The sequence below is a fragment of the Cornus florida genome, unplaced genomic scaffold, assembly GCF_030987335.1.
Source record: "Cornus florida cultivar Cherokee Brave unplaced genomic scaffold, ASM3098733v1 CherokeeBrave_3.0.0_Hap2_Chr01, whole genome shotgun sequence".
NCBI lineage: Eukaryota > Viridiplantae > Streptophyta > Magnoliopsida > Cornales > Cornaceae > Cornus > Cornus florida.
The window spans coordinates 57802726-57822197 of NW_026775571.1; the positions used below are offsets into that span (position 1 = coordinate 57802726).

A 19472-nucleotide genomic window follows, 5' to 3' on the forward strand; every position below is an offset into this window, starting at 1 on the left:
TCCACTAAGATGATGGATGACACCCCCATCCACCTAGGGTCGTGCTGGCACCCTCTAAATGAGCCAGCACTATAATGCAGTTGACAAGCCCAACTGCTAGACTTGTTGGCATGTTCTGCTCATGCCACATAACCACAAGAAGTTAGATTCTGCATAGTGGAGGAAACTACCCTTAACTGCCTGTGTGTTGGTCCTCTCAGAATTGTGCCACATGTTTGGGAGGTTATTCAGCACTCCCCCACTTCCCATGATGAGTGGGAAGTGCTAGTAACTTCCCCCAACCAATCCAGCCCACTAAACCACCACCTCTTGTAACCGCAAGTCATGACTTTGTGTTATCCATGCTCTAGCCACATCTAAGTCAACCTTGTGAACCTAGCCCAAGTCCACCAATCTGCACCCATATACATATGTCTCTGAGTGCACGGCGTGCCAAGCCATGCACGCCCGTGCGCACGCTCGGATGCACACCAAAGTGCACGCCGGCGCACACACTAGTGCCCTTCTTCGCGCGCCATGTTTGTACCCTCATGCGCCCGTGGCTATACGCCCACCTGGACGCCCATGTGCACGCCGAGCTAGACGCTCGCGCACACTAGGTTGGACGCCTACCCGCGCGCCCACCTGCACTCCCGCACGCTCGCCGCTGCACCCCAGGGCGCGTGTCGGTGCACACTTGTTTGCCCTTCAATATCTTGGATGTTCCCCACTTGTGCAACCATCTTGGAGTGGTGCAACACGTGTCCATGCACGTTGGCTAAGCCCTCTAAGCAAGCCATGCCATAGCCCAACCGATGCGCTCAACAGACCCCCCCCTAATATAGTCTTAAGGAAATCCAGCACTCTGACAGGAGTAAACATCACCCATGCTTGAGGAGTCATAATGGCCTTTCAGACCTTTCCCAACATCCAAATTGAGTGCTGTCTGCGCCAACCAGCTTCTATGGACTCAAGGTATCTCCCATAAAGATCCCGAGTCAAAACTCCAAGTTTCACTTTTTGCCATATTTACGAAAGTGCCACTGGGCACCCCCAGTGCACGCCGAGCATCCTTTTAAGCATCTTGTGTGCACGCTAAGCATCTTGTGCACGCTGACAACCCACTGAGCACCCTCATGGCTGTCTAATCAAAGCCAAAGTATTCCTAAGACATGGCATGGCCTTGAAATGCCCATGTCTTCCCTTGGACAACCGTCAAGGGGCTAACACGTGGTTAGTATATGTGGTATCCCATTTAATGGACAGACACGAGCCAAACTGAGAGTTTCTATCTGTGTCAACTAGCTACCACAAATACAATACCCTGAATATTGTAGATTTTCTCATGAGCAAAACAGGCAGCCACCACTTCATAGATGGGATACATTTTTCCTCAACAACGATTTGTTATTTGGATCAACTACGATAGTATCTAACGTATTAAACCACAATTACCGTCAGCAATATTAAGTGAAAAAAAGAGAGATAATAAGGACATATTCTCAGGAGATTCAAAGAGAAAAGAGTGACTGCAAAAAGTTCTAAGAAAATTTGCTCTAGAAAGCCAAATCCGAAAACAATTGTAGCTTATTTCCAGCGCAAGTTTTGGATTATACATGTATAATAAAACACCGACAAAAGATGAGACAATTACAGTATGACAAAATTAATTGAAAAAATAAGAAACTTAAAAATGACATTACTTTACAGTTACAACAATTATTTTTTTTTACTTTTGAAACAAGAACACCGTATTAAGCAAGATTAAAAAAAAAAATTTATTTCCAATTTACTATGCAACAAGACAACAAGCTCAAGAATATTTAATCAAAATTCATATAATATTTAATAATTCAAAAAACAATTGTTGTAAAAGAAATTGAAAACATAAAATACCAATATTTGTTTTTTTTTTTTTTTTTTTTTTTTTTTTTTTGTGTGTGTGATTTATTCGGAAACATAAACATGTTTGGTAATTTTTTTTTACAATATTTCATAAAAAAAATGTTCAAATTATTTTAAAAATTATATTTACATTTTATTTTTATTATTATTTTTTAAAAAAAAGATCTCATTACAATTTTTAAATTAAAATAACAAAAACAAGTGAAGGGTAAAAAACAAAGATTAAGAAGAAAATTAAAAGAAAGAACTTTGAAGGAGAAAAAAATAAGAGTTTGAATGAATAAAGAGAATGCAAACTTTTAAAAGCAAACATACACATGGGCAAAACGGTGTGTTCGTGTGTTTGCTTTACTAATTGTTAATGGAGTCGTCTTTTATTCTGTCAAATTATCATTTCAAGACTCTAATATGAACCTCTAAGGAAGTCCCTCTTATTTTTATTTTTCCTTTTTAATTTATTCAAATGAGGCTAATTATCTTATGAGCTTCACAAATATCATATCAAAAATTTAAATATTGAATATATATATATAACTAGCATGAAAAACACGTGGACTTCCATTTTTCTTTATTTTTTTTTTTAAAAAATTATTAAAATTACTCACCTGGACTTCCATGTGTCTCGACGTCTCTGCCGTACGGGTTTCTTATACAGAGCCAGTGGGGACTGTCTACCACGACCCATAAGTAAAATGGTAGAGTGGAATGTAGAATGAGCAGCTGAGCTGTTGGGAAACATGTGGGACCAGTGAAAAAAACATAAGACGTGAAAAGAAGGAAGAGAGAACGGAGAAAATGAAGCTGCAAATTGATAGAAGTAAAGTAACCTTTAAAAAAAAAAAAAATTTGACAGAAGTCTGGAAATGAAATTGAAGATCCGCAACATCCGTAGAATCAGCTATAATTTTTCTTTTCTTTTTTGAGATGAAAATTTGAGAAATTATAACTCTTTTGAATTTTAGAGCTTTTGCTTTGTGATATATATGATCTCCTTCCGAGATTATATATATATATAGCTTTCGCTAGTTCAGAATTATTTATTAGAAGCCACAAAATATCAAAAAGAAAATGGTTCGATTGGGCGCAAATTCAGAGGATAGAGCCTCCATTCCATGCCCGGAAAGTTACCTACATTCAGCCACGGACCTATAAGGGGACCAGGGGGTGAATGCCCCTCTGGAAATTTTTTTTTTTTTTTTGGTTGTATTATATACTTGATTTTTTAAAAAAATTTTATACCATGCCTCCCACTGTATAAGTTCCCAAAATATTATTTTATCTCCCACTATATAAGTTTCCAAAATATTATTTTATCTCATTCATACTTTGGTTCTCTCATCTCTGCCTCGTGCGCGAATATATATAATATATTAGACAATATAACTTCAGCCTTCAGACCTTCTGCCTTTGACAGTTCTTTCCACCACCGACTAGCCTCTACCTCCATCCGGCAATCCATGTATCTCTCTCACATACACGACAGCCACAAACACAGTACCCACTTGCAATTTGTTATCCTAATTGTTATGAAAAGGCCGCCCATGACATAATTTTCTGGGTCCGTCACTACTTACATTATATCAGTGAGTGACCACCCGCTTTATTCTTCTATGTAACCCTAAGCTTTAAATTATTTATATTATAAGTCGCATCAAATAAAGATTTTTCTCGGCGGGGAAAGGTTTTAACCTTGAAAATTATGAGTCTTTTACGATGAATTATTTTAAAAATTCTTAAATTTTCAAAAAATTTTGATTTAGACATATTTCTTGAATGAATAATTTTGATTTTTTTTTCTGTAAATAATATAATTTTGATTTTGATTGTAAATATTTTATTTTTTCTTCAAAATTCTGGCAAACACACACACTGTATTTTTGTCTTATCAGTAACTCCAACACTCAAGCTCCGATGAGAAAGTTAGATAATTGTTTTGATGACAAATTAGGAGAAATAGAAAACGTATTAGAAGAAGCAAAATTAAAATAAAATTGGAGGAGTTTGAAATTACATATCTCATTTAACATTAAAAAAAGAAAAGAAAAAAGAGTAGCTTGATAACCAAATTCGATCTGTTAAGAAATGAAGACAGCCAACTTCATATATATATATATATATATATATTCTCCCTCTTCTCTCTTTGGAAAAGAGACATCTGATGCATGAAGAAACTAAAGAAGAGACATAACTAATTAAAGACATACGTACCTCTAGTTTATGACAAACTTGTCTGGAATCTGGATGGACCAAATGCACCAGATGGAGAAGAGATGATTCAGTTATTGCTCAAGGGAAGGGATTGCAGATGGTGAGACTGCTAGCTAGAGAAGATGACAGAGTAAGAGAAAGCAGAGATTGAGAGATTGCAGAGTGAAAGAGATATAAATACAAATTCAGATTTATAGAGGGAGATCACCTAATCATAAAGAGAAGTAAATGAGAATGTTAATCTAGAACCAACAAAGAAAAGAATAAAGGAACTGCGGTACCGGATCCTCTATAAAATGGCATCCGTGTTGTGCTACATCGGACGACTTACAGCACACGCATGTTTATAGCACGGGTTCTGTATTGCCTAGGATCTCGACACCTAGCACTGCGTTGTTGAAGAAAGATCAAAAAAGAATATGGCAAGCCCCCTGTATTAGTTTTTTGCACTGGATTCTATTTTTAGGATAATCTCAAGAAAAGAATTTCACTTGTAAATCAAAATATAGTGCAAGAAATCTTATATTTTACTAAAGTATTTATGTGAATTCTATTTTCTGATAATCTCCAGAAAAGAATTTCACATGTAACTCGGAATAAAAAATCTTAAACTTTATTGAAGTATTTCTTGGGGATCCTTACCACCTTAGGTATTATACTAAGCTTTACTAACTCTTTGTTTGATGATGATAGGACTTAGATTTGGAGTTATTTAACTCCACATAATGAAAATTTTCAAAGATACTTCCAATCTCAACTTTTAAGTAAATTTGATCCTGTAATACATGAATTCAAACTTTTTTAAAAATATAATTTTGTTTTTTGTTTATAAAATTGGTAAAACTAGTATAGCTTCAATGAAAAATTAGAGGAAATAGGGATCATATCATAAGTAGAAAAAGTAAAAGAAGAAAACTAACATTTGGTTAAGTCAATCTCGATAAGAGAATGAAATAAAAAAAAGTTGCAAAGCTTCCTAAACAAATTGTTGTTACAAAATGATGATAACAAACGTTTCATGAATAACGTACAACGAAAATCTAAAATGCACTTTAGAACAAGAGTACTTTTAAATATGAATAATAAATTATGTTACTTGCTTTTTTCATTGTATTTATGCCCCGAAAAAACACTCATTTTCACCGATTCATCTATATAAAGAAACAAACAATAAAGTAGAAAAAAATGCCTTGGCATCAACAGGCCAAAAAAACAAAAAGGTGCTCCGTTCTTTGCTTCAACACAACTCCAAGTATGATTTAAAAAAGGAAAATGATACTTTGACTGGCACTTCATTGTTCAAGTAAGATCAAAAACGAATATGGCAGGGTTGTATCAGCTATTTTGCATTGATTCTATTTTAGGATAATCTCGAGAAAATAATTTCATAAGCCACAATACTTAGAGCATCTTTAACAGTATGTTAAAATATTTTTTTTTTTGTGTAAAATATACATTGTCACGTATGATGGGTAATTATCATTTTTTATTTTTAGCAGTCTATTAAGATACACTGTCACGTTACCAAAGTCTAAAATTATTGCGTATTTTACACAACCTTTTTACATTGGCACATCAGTATATTTCCTTCTCCTCCCTCTTTCTCATTCCATTAACGAATCAATTCTATTAAGTAGGTTTGTAAAAATTATGTGAGTCCAGACATGACAATCGTTTATTATTATTGGGGAATATATTTTTACACAAAAGGTATAAAACAATTGCTGGAGCTAAAAATAAATAATTTAAATTTTTTATGTAAATTTATTATGACACATCATATTTATATATATATATATATATATATATATATATATATATATATATATAATGTACATAATTGTTGGAGATGCTCTTAGGTGCTCTTTAATGTGAATACCATCTAACTGCTGATGTCGACCAAAAACATATGAACACGTGCTCTTTAATTATCAAATTGGAGATAGTGAGATATATAGGTGGTGAGTTAATTGTTTTATCTGTTTTGGTAATTAAAAGATGACGTATCCATTTATTATTGATTCACATCAACAATTTTGATGATGTACATCCTCATTGGTTGGGACCTAAGTATTGTCATTTCACATGTAACTCAAGATAAAATGCAAGAAATATTACTAGAGTATTTCTTGTGGATTGTATTTTCGAATAATCTCAAGAAAAGAACTTCACATGTAACTGAATGAAGTACAAGAAATCTTAAGTTTTACTAAAATATTTCTTGTGGATTCTATTTTAGGACAATCTCAAGAAAAAAATTTCACATGTAACTCTGACAAAAGTTCAAGAAATCTTAAGTTTTACTAAAGTATTTTTTTTTTCTTAGATCCTCGCCACCCTGGGTATTGTACTACGCTTTACTAACTCTTTTTTAATGATGAGAGAACTTAGATTTTGAGTTAAGAAACTCCTGATAATGAAGAGTTTCAAAGATATTTTTAATCTCAAATTTTTAGGTAAATTTGATCATGTAATACCTGAATTCAAACATTTTTTAAAATATAATTTTGTTTCGTTTATGAAATTGGTAAAGCTAAATTACAGCTTCAATGAAAAATTAGAGGAAATAGGGATGATATTCGAAGAAGAAAAAGTAAAAGAAAAAAACTAGTTAAAGAAAATAGTAGGATTTTGAATTTGATTAAGTCAATCTCGATAAGAGAATGAAATAAAAAAGTTGCTAAGCTTCGTAAACAAATTCTTGTTCAAAAATGAAAATAATAAAGTTTTCCTGAATAACGTAAAACGAAATCTAAAATGCACTTCAAACAAGAGAATTTTTAAATATGAATAATAAATTATGTTCCTTGTTCTTTCCATTGTATTTATGCCTCGAAAACCCCTCGTTCACCAATTGGACTCTATAAAGAAACAAACAATATGGTAGAAATTAAAAGTGTCTTCGCAACATCAGGTCACAAACAAAAAAAAAAAGTGTTGTGTTCCTTGCTTCAACACAACTCCAGAAATGATAAACCTACGTCTTCAGGTCACAAAAAGAAAAAAAAAAAAAAAAAGTGTTGTGTTCCTTGCTTCAACAAAGCTCCATAAATGATAGTAAATTTGTAACGACCCGTTCTACTACATGATATGATATTGTTCGCTTTGGGCCTGAGCTCTCATGGTTTTGCTCCTGAGCTTCACCCCAAAAGGCCTCATATCAATTGGAGATGACACACTTACATATAAGTACTTCACCTTTCCTTTACCCAGGCGATGTGAGACTGTGCACTCGTAACTCGTCAGTATGATAGCCTGTCAGTGTCTCTCGCACTCGCCCACGGTACATCAGCCAGAAAGTCATCACAATTCACCCCCCTTGGAGGCCCGACGTCCCCGTCGGCACACTTTCGGCTGGGTCAGGTTTTGATACCATTTGTAACGACCCGCTCCACCACATGGTATGATATTGTTTGCTTTAGGCCTGAGCCCGCACGGTTTTGCTATTGGACTTCACCCCAAAAGGCCTCATACCAATTGAAGTGACACATCTACATATAAACACTTCACCTTCACTCCTAACTGCACCCGTAACTCGCCAGTGTGGTAGCCTGATAGTGTCTCTCGCACTCGCCCACGGCACACCCACTCACAAGGTTATCACAATCCACCCCCCTTGGAGGCCCGACGTCCCCGTCGGCACACTTTTGGCTGGGTCAGGTTTTGATACCATTTGTAACGACCCGCTCCATCACATGGTATGATATTGTCTGCTTTAGGCCTAAGCCCGCACGGTTTTGCTATTGGATTTCACCCTAAAAGGCCTCATACCAATTGAAGTGACACATCTACATATAAACACTTCACCTTTTCTCTACCCAGGCGTTGTGGGACTTGTGCACCTGTACCTCGCCAGTGTGGTAGCATGACAGTATCTCTCGCACTCGCCCACGGCACACCCGCTCACAATTAGTATGAGGACTTTTGGGGTGAATTTCAATAGCAAAATCGTGCGAGCTCAGATCCAAAGCAGACAATATCATATTATGTGGTGAAGCGAGTTGTTACCAAATTAATTAGCATATATGGTTTGTGTATAAATACAAACACATGTGAGTATATAAGTATTCTTATATTTTGTTACAAGTAATATTACATTTCTTTTTTAAGGAACTCATATTTGCCTAAGGCACCCCACCCTCTTTCTCTGCTAAAATAAAATTATAAAATAGACGTCCTTGCATTACACCATCTTTAGTTCTTATATTTAAACTGAGGACTCTTCCCATTCCTTTCAAACTTAGTTCAATTCATTAGAAGTTTTTTTTTTTTTTTTTTTTTTTTTTTTTTTTTTTTTATCAAGTAAGCAATGTATATACTCCATTTGTTTCAAAATAATTTTTGTGAGTCATAGTTTCCAAACTATCCAACTATTTTAGAAAGGAAAGGAAAGAGTATATATATATATATATATATATATATAACGTTAAAAAAAAAAAAAGGTTAGGAATTCTAAAAGAAGTCATGTTCTATTCCCCTCCCTTTGGAGCTCTTTTTGAATTCCTATATATCATGTTCTACTCTTTTAGAATTCCTAATTTCTTTTTTTCCATTCTTAAAATTTCATTTCATTACAAAGCTAAGTGGATTTTCATTTTGATATTTTAGTGTTTATTGTAATTAGAGGTGGCAAATTACAATACGACACAACAAAACGACACGAGTCAAAAGAATTTAGGTTTGGATCATAAAAAAATCGACACGATTAACCCATTTACTTAACCGTGTCGGATTAGGGTTGAGTGGTTCAATCCGTATAATCCGTTTATGACCCATTTAACTTAATATGTTATAATCATAAATATGACTTATGTAATATGTTACACATTTAAACTTAATTACTATAGATAATTAAGTCATTTTAACATAAATCTTATCTATGCCTTATGATTTTTCTTCTTATTTTGAATATTTGGATTAATTGTTATAATTTTTTTCTACTATTTAATATTTAATTAAATATTAAATGTCTCGTTTTGATAAACATGTCATTAAACGGGTTAACACGTTTACCTGTTTAATAAACGGGTTAGCTTAGTGTTGAGGGTTCTTGATATGATTATTAAATGGGTTAGGTTTGGATTTACCTATTTAGTATAATACCCTTACATCGACAAGACACGACACGACACGACACAATTATGACCCACGAACACGAATTACAACCCCTAGTTGCAATGCAAGGCGGATTCTGAAATTGTCATTTATGTGAACTCATATTTGGATAAACTAATACTAGTAATATATATATATATATATATATATATATATATATATATATATTGCTGGATTAAAATTGACTATAGTAATAGATTTTTTTTTTTCAGGTGGACTTGAGCCCACCCTGTATCCGCCCAGCTTGTTGCAATAAAATTGTAATTTACTTTATGTACACAAGATCAATTGAATCATGAACACCTTTTCAACAAGTGTTCCTACTCAAATTAGATTTGGAATGAACTACAATACAAATGCGGGTTTTACACAGACCCAAATTTATGGCAAGAGTTCCCTTCAGCACAAATCCTCAATGCAGTGATAAATTCAATTCGTTAGAGACTTTTTTCAGTCGAAGATGTGCATGTCCAATTGCAAGCAATTGGAACCTACCAAGCTCCTTTCTTCTCTTTTGGACTTATTTTATTGGGGTCTTTTTGTTGATTGGGCTGATCTGGTTCTTTTTTAACAACAGCCCAATCTGGTCTAGTTTTTTTGTTCTCTAGCCCAGGCCTAATGCCCAAACTCTTTTTAATTTTCCTTACTTATCCCAATAAAAATAAAAAAAATAAAGTAGAGGAGTTTAGAGAAACAAGTTTTTTAGTTTGTTTCCAACTCAAATACTTTTTATTCTAATCACAAATATTTTATTATCTTTATCACATACAATTGATCATACTCTATCAAGTCATCATATTGAATATTAAATGATAAGTCTATTATAAATGTTAAAAATTACTGGCAATAGAATGAATTCTTGTATTATAAGATTATATTAAGGGTGATAGGTTTATGTTGAGGGTGTCGAACCTATGGTGGATTCTTAAGTGTAAAATTAATTCTAATTTAATTCAAGTAAGAGATGATTTTGTTGTCTTCTATTTCTAAATTGCAATGAAACGAAAAATAAACTAAATTATCCAAGGTTTAGATCAATGTGAGAAGAACTTAGGGATTGACTTCGCCGTTAACCTCGTAACGGTCAATTATGAAAAAATTCACATATTATATTCGGGAATCAAGTGGTTACAAGCACACTATTTTAATTCAATTAAAAAGGTATATATGAATAAATACTAAGCCATAACTCATTTTCCACAAATTGTTTACCTAACTACTTTAATCTAGGGTGCAGTATAACTCATCTTTCATAAGTAAGAATTATCAAAACATTCATTCATATATATTCCATTAAGATTACTACTTAAATCATTAAAAGAAGCCATTAATCGTCAATCTTTCACAATAAAAATAGTTTGAATTTGATTAAAGCAAAATTAATTCTAAGACAAGAGATCAATTTCATAAAAAACTAATTATTTCCATTAAAACCAAATTGCTTAGTACAACTAAGTCAATTGCTCAAAACCATGCAATCAATATACATATAGAAATCCCCAAAGTTATAAACAATCAAATCATGCTACTCCGACTAGGATTACATCAATTCCCTAAGAAATGCTTTAGCTACTCATGCAGAGAAAAGATGTCATCATTGTTGGTGTAGAAACTATCTCCATGGACCACCAATTGAAATCTTCACTCTTCAAAATTCTAAAAGTCATCATAAGGTAGGAGAACCAAGAAAGAGCCCCCCCATGTGTTTTCTCATCTTCTTTTATAATGGAGAACAAGTCATAATCCTCTTTAGATGGACTTCACAGTTTCTGGAGTCATCTAGGCCCATATGGAACCAAAAAGGAGTGTTTCCCGGATGTTTTTTAAGTTCTAGGATGACCGGGCTCGAGCACTGTAGTAATACCCCTAATTTCTTGTGATTTATTTAAATGGTTTTAATTGCATTTTCATTTAATTATGTGGCTAATAGCTTATTTGTTATATTTATTTTTATTTTTATTTTATTTATTTTAAATTTATTGATGCACGTGGCTAATTGTGTATGTGTATTTTTTTTAATTGATTTCACGTGTGATATATTTATTTAATTAAATTACATTTAAATGCTTAATTATTTAGTTAAATGTTTAGTTTATTTTATTTTTAGGTAAATTTGATCGTGTGATACATGAATTCAAACATTTTTGGAAATATAATTTTGTCTTTGTTTATAAAATTGGTAAAGCTAAATTACAGCTTCAATGAAAAATTAGAGTAAATAGGGATCATATGAAAAGAAGAAAGAGTAAAAGAAGAAAATTCGTGTTAAAAAATTAAGATAACAAACTTTTCATGTAAAACGAAATTTAAAATGAACTTCAGAACAAGAGTAGCTTTAAATATGAATAATAAAAAATCTGTTGCTTTTCCATTGTATTTATGCCTCGAAAAATCCTCATTTACCAATTAATCTATATAAAGAAACAAAAAGTGGAATCAACAGGCCACAAAAAAAAGTGGTGTGTTACTTGCTTCAGCACAACTTCAAAAGATTGTTACCAGACCAAGTATTATATATACAAGGAAAGTGATAATTTTCGGTTGGTATGGTTGAAAAAGATTTTGGCGTCTGGTGGTTGACAGTTTCACAATCGTCCCTCTGAAGTATAAACAATTCTTTAGAAGGCACGTCCCACACCTCAATAACTGACAAAAAAAGAAAAAAAAAAAAAAAAAAAAAAATCTGATACTTTGACCGAGCATTTCAAAATAATTCTTTGCGATAATGTGGTGGTAACTTTCAGAATTTCATTGAGTATAGCTCTGGGCCTTTTTGGTTTAGTTTTAAAACAGTTTTGAGTATAATCCTAAAACTAGAATTAAAAGACAGGTCTCTAAAATTGTTTTTATATATGTAATTTTTTATTTTTTCTGAACTGTATCTTCATAGAACAATTTTCAAAAAGGTATCAGCATTAACTTTTAATTTTTCAATAGTGGACAATTGAAATAAACTGTTTTTCATCTTTATTAAATTGGTCTCATATTGGTAAAAAGACGATTCTTTAGATATATGACATGATAATAAACTAATTAACCATACAATATATAAGTATTCTTATATTATGTTACAACTTACAAGTAATATTATTTTTTTTTTAATTCAACTATTAAAATATTTTATATTCTTATATATGTCAAATTAATTATATATAGGATATCAAATCAACATAATAGAATCAATTATATCCAATCTTGAGCCTGTAACCTTCGGCCTTGGGTTACCACTGGGTAGAAATTATATTATGTCCAATTGGTTTTGGTTGATCATGGGCAGGACATGATTTTTTCATTCCATTAACTTTGTCATTTATGTAATTGGAATTCATTTTACTATTTTGTGATCAAGTTAATTCGGGAAAAGGAGAAAGGGAAAAAAAGAGGAAAATTTTGAAGAGCTATTCCCCCTCCCCTCTCTTAAAGAGCTAAATCCTGGTCCACCGGTGTCATTAGAGCAACCTATAAGCTTTGAAGCATGGATACTTCTACAAGAGTTATGAACATGTATCACATCCGCGTTAAATACCAACACTCCTTAAATACTTGCAAACACGGATTCGATCCTTCCTAAATATATCCATAATTTTAAAATACCTCTTTTTATATATCTAACAAGCATCCGATACTCTCAGCTACTTCGACCACGTATTTGATACTTCTCAAATACTTCACACATGGACTTCAAATATTAAAATGTAGCTTTTTAAATAATAATATCATACTATAATTGTTAAAAAATATCTAATTTTTTAACAATTATAGTATTTTTTCCTTTTTATTAAAAAAAAGGAACTAGTAACAAATATATCACAACTCATTTATTTCAAAATTTATTCATGCAATATAGCCATCAGATTTCATCTTGTTTTTTCTTAAAATTATAAAAATAAATGTTAAATAACAATATATATATATATATATATATATATATATAACATAAATTATTAATATTTAAATTTATCTAGAGATTCACTTGAAAAGTGATCCCTTAAGAAAATTATACAGCTATAGGCCCCCCCAAATAGCAGGAGGACCACCCAGACCTGGACACCACCGGGTGATACCACTTGTAATATGCGAACGCTTGCCATCCGCCCTAAAACTTAAACAATTAAGTGAGCTACCTACCAAGCCTTATAAGCCAAAACCTTTTCCATCCGAATCCGATGTGGGGCAAGAAACTCTAATAGTAAGATAAAACAACATCGGCCCTCATATGAGAACGAACGCACAGACATTCTTCGGTATCATATTGTTTTAGTGAAACCAACAGCTAAAGGTGTGTAGTTAAAAACCCTCAAATTAGCAAAAGCCAAACATGCAAATTCTGTCCAAGTTCAAAACATGCCCAAACAAAAGATTTCTTGCTATACTAATCTAGAACCGAGTCAAACTGAGGTCTGAACTTGTTAACTAGATACTAGATTCAGTCCATCTAGTGCTTACAAACAATCCTTCGATAATTATAAATATATCCAAGTATCTTTACATTACCTTTTAACATAAATTAATATTTTTTATTTAGAATTTAATGAAAGATCAACCAGATCAACAAAAAATAGAAAATCAATTTAAGTTTGCAATCCTTAACCAAATTGCAGAAGTGATAAGATTGAGATGGTTCGAACATATTAAATAACCAAACCTGATACCTACTCTATCCCAGTTGAGTATAACGGTATCTAATCACTCACTAAAAATACTAGGGAAAGGGAACACAAAAAAAGATGAGAATGGCTAAGACACAGCCATAACAAGAAGATTAAGTACAACAACGGAAAAAAAGCCTGATTTCTTGCCTTGTGACAGATTTCTGACACAAAGCAAACATGGGAGTTGTTAAGAGAGGTTAAAAGATAAGCTCTTGTAATATTCAAACAACATAAAATCATAAAATTAATGTGAGTTCACAAAGAGCCAACCAAACGTTCTTTGAAAAATCACTTTATTAGATAAAAATCAGGGAGAGTTACTAATAATAATAATAATAATAATAATAATAAAAACATGCAATATACATTAGATCCACCATTAATGGGTTTCACTCGAGTTATTGGTTGAAAATCTATGTGATTCATTACACAGGAAACAATATGATATAATTGTTCTTGGATGGCCAAACGGAACTCAGTAAATGATAAAGAAAGAACATTGAGGATGTTGAAAACATTCAAAATTTCCGCACAAACTCATTGACTAATTTTTTACAAGAAACGCTTCTTTGATTGAGACAGACAAAAAAACCTTACTAAGAGTGTTGCAGTATATGGGATCGTACGAAAACTCAAGATTTAAGTTACAATAGATTCACTAGCTGACCTTCTTCCCTTTTTTCTTCTTCTCAGCAACGCCACCTAATACCACAGATGGCTGGACTTCATCCATCTGACAATGGTCAAAACAATAAGAGACTTTGCAATAACATCTCCATCAATAGCTTCATAAAGCTACAGTCTACCAAAATCAAGGTCCATAAACCATATACAATGTCAAGGTCCCAAATTTCAATGCCTGGTTCCATTGTGCCTACAGCTATAAAGTTCCCTGCGAACATATAAAAGGCGTTTAACAAACTTTCTGAAAATTTCCCAAAAGACACAAACTTTCTGGCATTTGTACTAAAACCTTCCACTAAATTTGAGTGTTTCTGCAGTTGTCTTCATTTAAGTATAAGTGAATATATTTTGGGTCTTGGTTCAGAGTTTCTTTTCTCCCCCCCACCTCTCCCACAACCCCACCCCCCACACCCACCTCTAGGAACAGCTGTTGCATATTCAAACTCCAAATAGGGTGCAATTGTTTCACAGTTTTGGAAGTGGTCCTCAAATTTGTGATTCGAGGTACTAAAGATTTCAAATTAGTGAATATAAGAAATTTAAAATTCAATGTTTAGATAGACCATCTGAGATACGGACACATGAAATTGAATTTAATGCATATAAAATTAAAATTTTAATTTAGAGAATGACAAATTGGTGGTGGTGGCAGGTGATGTGGGATGTTAAAGTGGTGTAGTGGTGATGGTAGATTGTTGGTGGAGGCAATATGATGACAGTGGCAAATGCAATCTATGGTGATGGTGATGGTGGTGGTGTGTGGTAGTCTGGTGGCAAGGGAGTAGTGTTAAAAATGACAACTCGATGGTAATGGCCACGCCATGGCCTTTCGCGTAGTGGGGGATGGATGTGGTTGGCCCTTTGCCGATCGCAAGATCGCAGAACAAGTACATTATGCTAGCAACTGATTACTTCACCAAGTGGGTGAAAGCAGAGCAGTACCCTCGTGTCACCCAAACTCAAGTAAGACGCTTCATCCGGAATAATATTATCTATTGTTTTGGCGTACCAAGGTCAATCGTAATGGACAATGGGACCAATCTCGATAGCAAACAAGTGAAAGAGCTGCTGGAAGAATATGGAATCAACCAGAAGTTAGCAGCAGTCAGTCATCCCCAGGCTAATGGTCAAGCTGAAATCACAAACAGGACAATATTTTCCTACATTAAGAAAAAGCTGGAAAATGAAAAAGAAAAATGGTTAGATGAGCTTCCGAACGTCTTATGGGCTTACAGAACAACCCCAAGACGGCCGACCAGAGAGAGCTCATTCGCTATGGCGTACGGCACCGAGGCAGTGATACCAGTCGAACACTTGGTTCCAACTGTAATAAGCTTGGCATGGGATCAAGAGCAGAATGATAGAATGCTAAGGTTTAATCTCGATTTGCTGGAGGAAAAAAGGGATACAGCTGCAGTAAGGCTTGCCCCTTATCAACAGACCCTCGTAAATAGCCATAACAAGAAGGTAAGGCACAGAGACTTCGCTCTTGGCGATCTGGTTCTGAAAAGGAATGTGAGGATAGTCAAAAAGATGTTCTCCCCATGGGAAGGTCCATACAGACTTGCAGATGTCATAGGGAAGGGAGTGTACGTCCTGGAAACTATGGCAGGAAGGGGGCGTACGTCCTGGAAACTATGGCAGGAAGGGTGGTCAGTAAGCCATGGAATGCTACGTCCCTGAAAAGGTACTACCAGTAGAAGTAGAGTTTAATTTCAAACAATATGGACATTTTAAATTGCATACTTGCAAGTATACGAAATTCCCAAGTTTTATAAAAAGTGTTTACTTTGCTCAAAAATCAATTGACATCTTTCCCATTCAGCAGAGTTAGTGGCAGCTGGCACTATGAGCCGAACACCAAACACTTGCTCAAAATGAATAAAGCCAAGTGGCAAGTGGCGTTCAAGCCGAGCGCCAGGCATTTAGTAAAGTTAGTGGTAGCTGGCACTATGAGCCGAACGCCAAACACTTGCTCAAAATGAAATAAAGCTAAGTGGCAAGTGGCGTTCAAGCAGAGCGCCAGGCATTCAGTAAAGTTAGTGGCAGCTAGCACTATGAGCCGAACGCCAAACACTTGCTCAAAATAAAATAAAGCCAAATGGCAAGTGGCGTTTAAGCCAAGCGTTAGGCATTCAGCAAAGTTAGTGGCAGCTGGCACTATGAGCCGAACGCCAAACACTTACTCAAAATAAAATAAAGCCAAGTGGCAAGTGGCATTCAAGCCGAGCGTCAGGCATTCAGCAAAGTTAGTGGCAGCTGGCACTATGAGCCGAACGCCAAACACTTGCTCAAAATAAAATAAAGCCAAGTGGCAAGTGGCGTTTAAGCCGAGCGCCAGACATTTAGCAAAGTTAGTGGCAGTTAGCACTATGAGCCGAACGCCAAACACTTAGTCAAAATAAAATAAAGCCAAGTGGCAAGTGGCGTTCAAGCCAAGCGTTAGGCATTTAACAAAGCTAGTGGCAGCAGGCACTATGAGTCAAACGCCAAACACTTGCTCAAAATAAAGTAAAGCCAAACGGTAACCAAGCCGAACACCAGACACTTATGAAAATACACAACAAGGTTGAAAATTGAAAACTTGAAGAATGGAAGTTGTGCTGAACATAAGCACTGTCATTCATTACAAAAGGATCCTAAGGTACATAGCTTAATGATCTGAGGATACATGAAGGTACATTATAAAAATAAAAAAATAAAAATAAAAAATAAAAAAACACTGCAGAATGTCAGTTCTCATGGTCTTCTCCAGGCTGTGACTTGTCGTTCTCCCCATCATTACCCTCTGGACTATTGGGGTGTTCTCTATTCTCAGCTGCGCCATCATCCTTGGGGGGAGAATCAAGGTGAACCACCCCCTTAGCTAGCATGAGTCTGTAAGTAACAAATGAGGAAGAGGGCACGATAGTAGAAATGGGAGAAATATTCAGAGGGTGGAAAGGTAGAACAACTCCTGAGGATGCAACCTCTCTGCACTCGATGAAGATATTCTCAGTAGGGTCGCAGGGTGGATTTTGATAATTGTTTGCGGGGTGGATATCCAAAGAAGCGTCCAATTCATCTGGACCAGCACAAGAACTTGATTCGCCTTCAGGGGGAGAACGGTCAATAAAACCATCTCTATACCCTTCAGTATACCGGATGGCACTGGTTATGGTGAAGCGAGTAAGGAGAGCTTTCATACCCCATTTAACTTTGCCAATCATATTCAGCAAAGAAGAACGTTCGCTTAAAAGCTCTCCTGTAAGTTGGCATGAGACAACTGGTCAGCAATAAATGAACGCTGAAGGTCTCCCTTTTCAGCTTTCAGTAAGTCTCTTTCAGTCAAAGCAACACTCTTCTCAGTCTTCAAGACATCAACCTCATCTTGAAGAGAATCCCGTTCGGCCTTCAGGGTATCCCGTTCGGCTCTGAGGGTGTCCCTCTCATTTGCCAGACCGTCTTTCTCTGCCTTTAAGGCAGTAACCCCTTTCTCTGACTCGCTCAGCTTAGACTCAAGCTCAGCAACTTTGACCTCAAGGCGGCTCTCTGCTTCAACAGACCTTTTAAGGCCTACAGAGAGGGATTTAAGTTTTTTGTTCAGAGTCTCAATGGTCTTTTGGAAGGTGAACATCCCGAATAGAGTCTGCATAAAGGAAGGGAAATTCAGGTCAGACTAGCTACTAAAAAGTTATAGTAGAAAGGAAACATAACTCAATAAAAAGAGCAGTTACCTCCATAGTAGCAGCTGGGAACCGCTGGAACATCTCGCCAAAAGATAGCTTGTTCTGAATCTCAAGGTCCTTGGGGGTCCAAAAACCCTTGTAGAAAGCAAAGGAGGTGAAGGGGTCCTTGTACATAGAGTCGGTAGGGCCAATGGTCGAGCCATCTTCATGGCTGAGCAAAGGTCGCCATGGAAGAACGGATGAAGTTGGACCAGAGGTTCTGGCTAATTCACCCTTTGGAATGAAAAACCGAGCTGGGGGCAATGGTTCAGTAACCCTGAAAGAAGCCATCCTGGTCCTCCGAGCTGGTAGGACATCATTCCGGTCATGACCGCCCTCAGGCATTGGCCTTTTTCCCAAACTTTTTTCTGACAGACAAGCACTAGCTGGTCCTCCATTGTCCTGAGAATTTCCAGCATCCTGAGTGCTCTCTGAAGAAGTATCATACAAGATGTTGGAAGGCGTAATGATGGGAGCAGCAGGACGGGTTTCAGCAGGGTGATCCACAACAAGGTTCTCAGCATGAGCGAGCTCAGAAGGCTCAACAACAGAACGGTTTGTGACTTGAGTCACAGTTAGAGCAATCACAACTTGTTCTGGGGCAGAGACAGCAAGGGTGGACGATGTAGTAGCAGGTGTAGATGATGATGTGGTAGCAGGAGCGTTAGAAGGGGTGGGAGCAGAACGCCTCCTCCTGCTGAAAGATGGGATCTGAATGCTCTCCATTGTGGACCCTAAAAGATAAATGTCAGAGAGATTGTCAGATGTAAACAAATCAGTAGCTGAAGGGACGTTGTTCAGCACACTCTCTTGCAAGATGCCTAGCCTGGCCCTGCAAACGCTATAAACCAATTCATCATGGGGAATTTGAAGGCATCTACAAAGAAAAGTGCAAAAACGGGGAAGGCAACTTTTACAATGGCATTCAGTAGGATGTGTTTTCAGTTTTTTTGTAGCCAAAGACAGAGCATGCTCCAAAGGAAGAAGGGATAGAGAAAGATTGGCCGAGCGGAATCCGCCAATTCCCACTAACCACAATCAAGTTTTGTCTCTAACCTTTTTCAAATGAGTTCTTATCAGTGCAGATGCAGATCAACCGTTTGTCAATAGGGAAGAAGTGATAATACAGATTGTGTAATTTTATTAATCCGGTAGTAGAGGAGAAGGTCGATGATGTCGAGGTTGAGACCCCTGTCACGATTCAAGAGCAGGAGGACTGAAA

At 35.6% G+C, this 19472-nt stretch overlaps 1 long non-coding RNA gene across 1 annotated transcript; it reads right to left on the reverse strand.

The window, feature by feature from the left end:
- Positions 1 to 2472: 2472 nt before the first annotated feature.
- Positions 2473 to 4311, reverse strand: LOC132298547 (uncharacterized). The gene is made up of 2 exons (XR_009479907.1): positions 4093 to 4311; positions 2473 to 2609 (listed from the first exon to the last, which is right to left on the reverse strand). It is a non-coding gene; the product is annotated as an uncharacterized LOC132298547 (long non-coding RNA).
- Positions 4312 to 19472: the final 15161 nt, after the last annotated feature.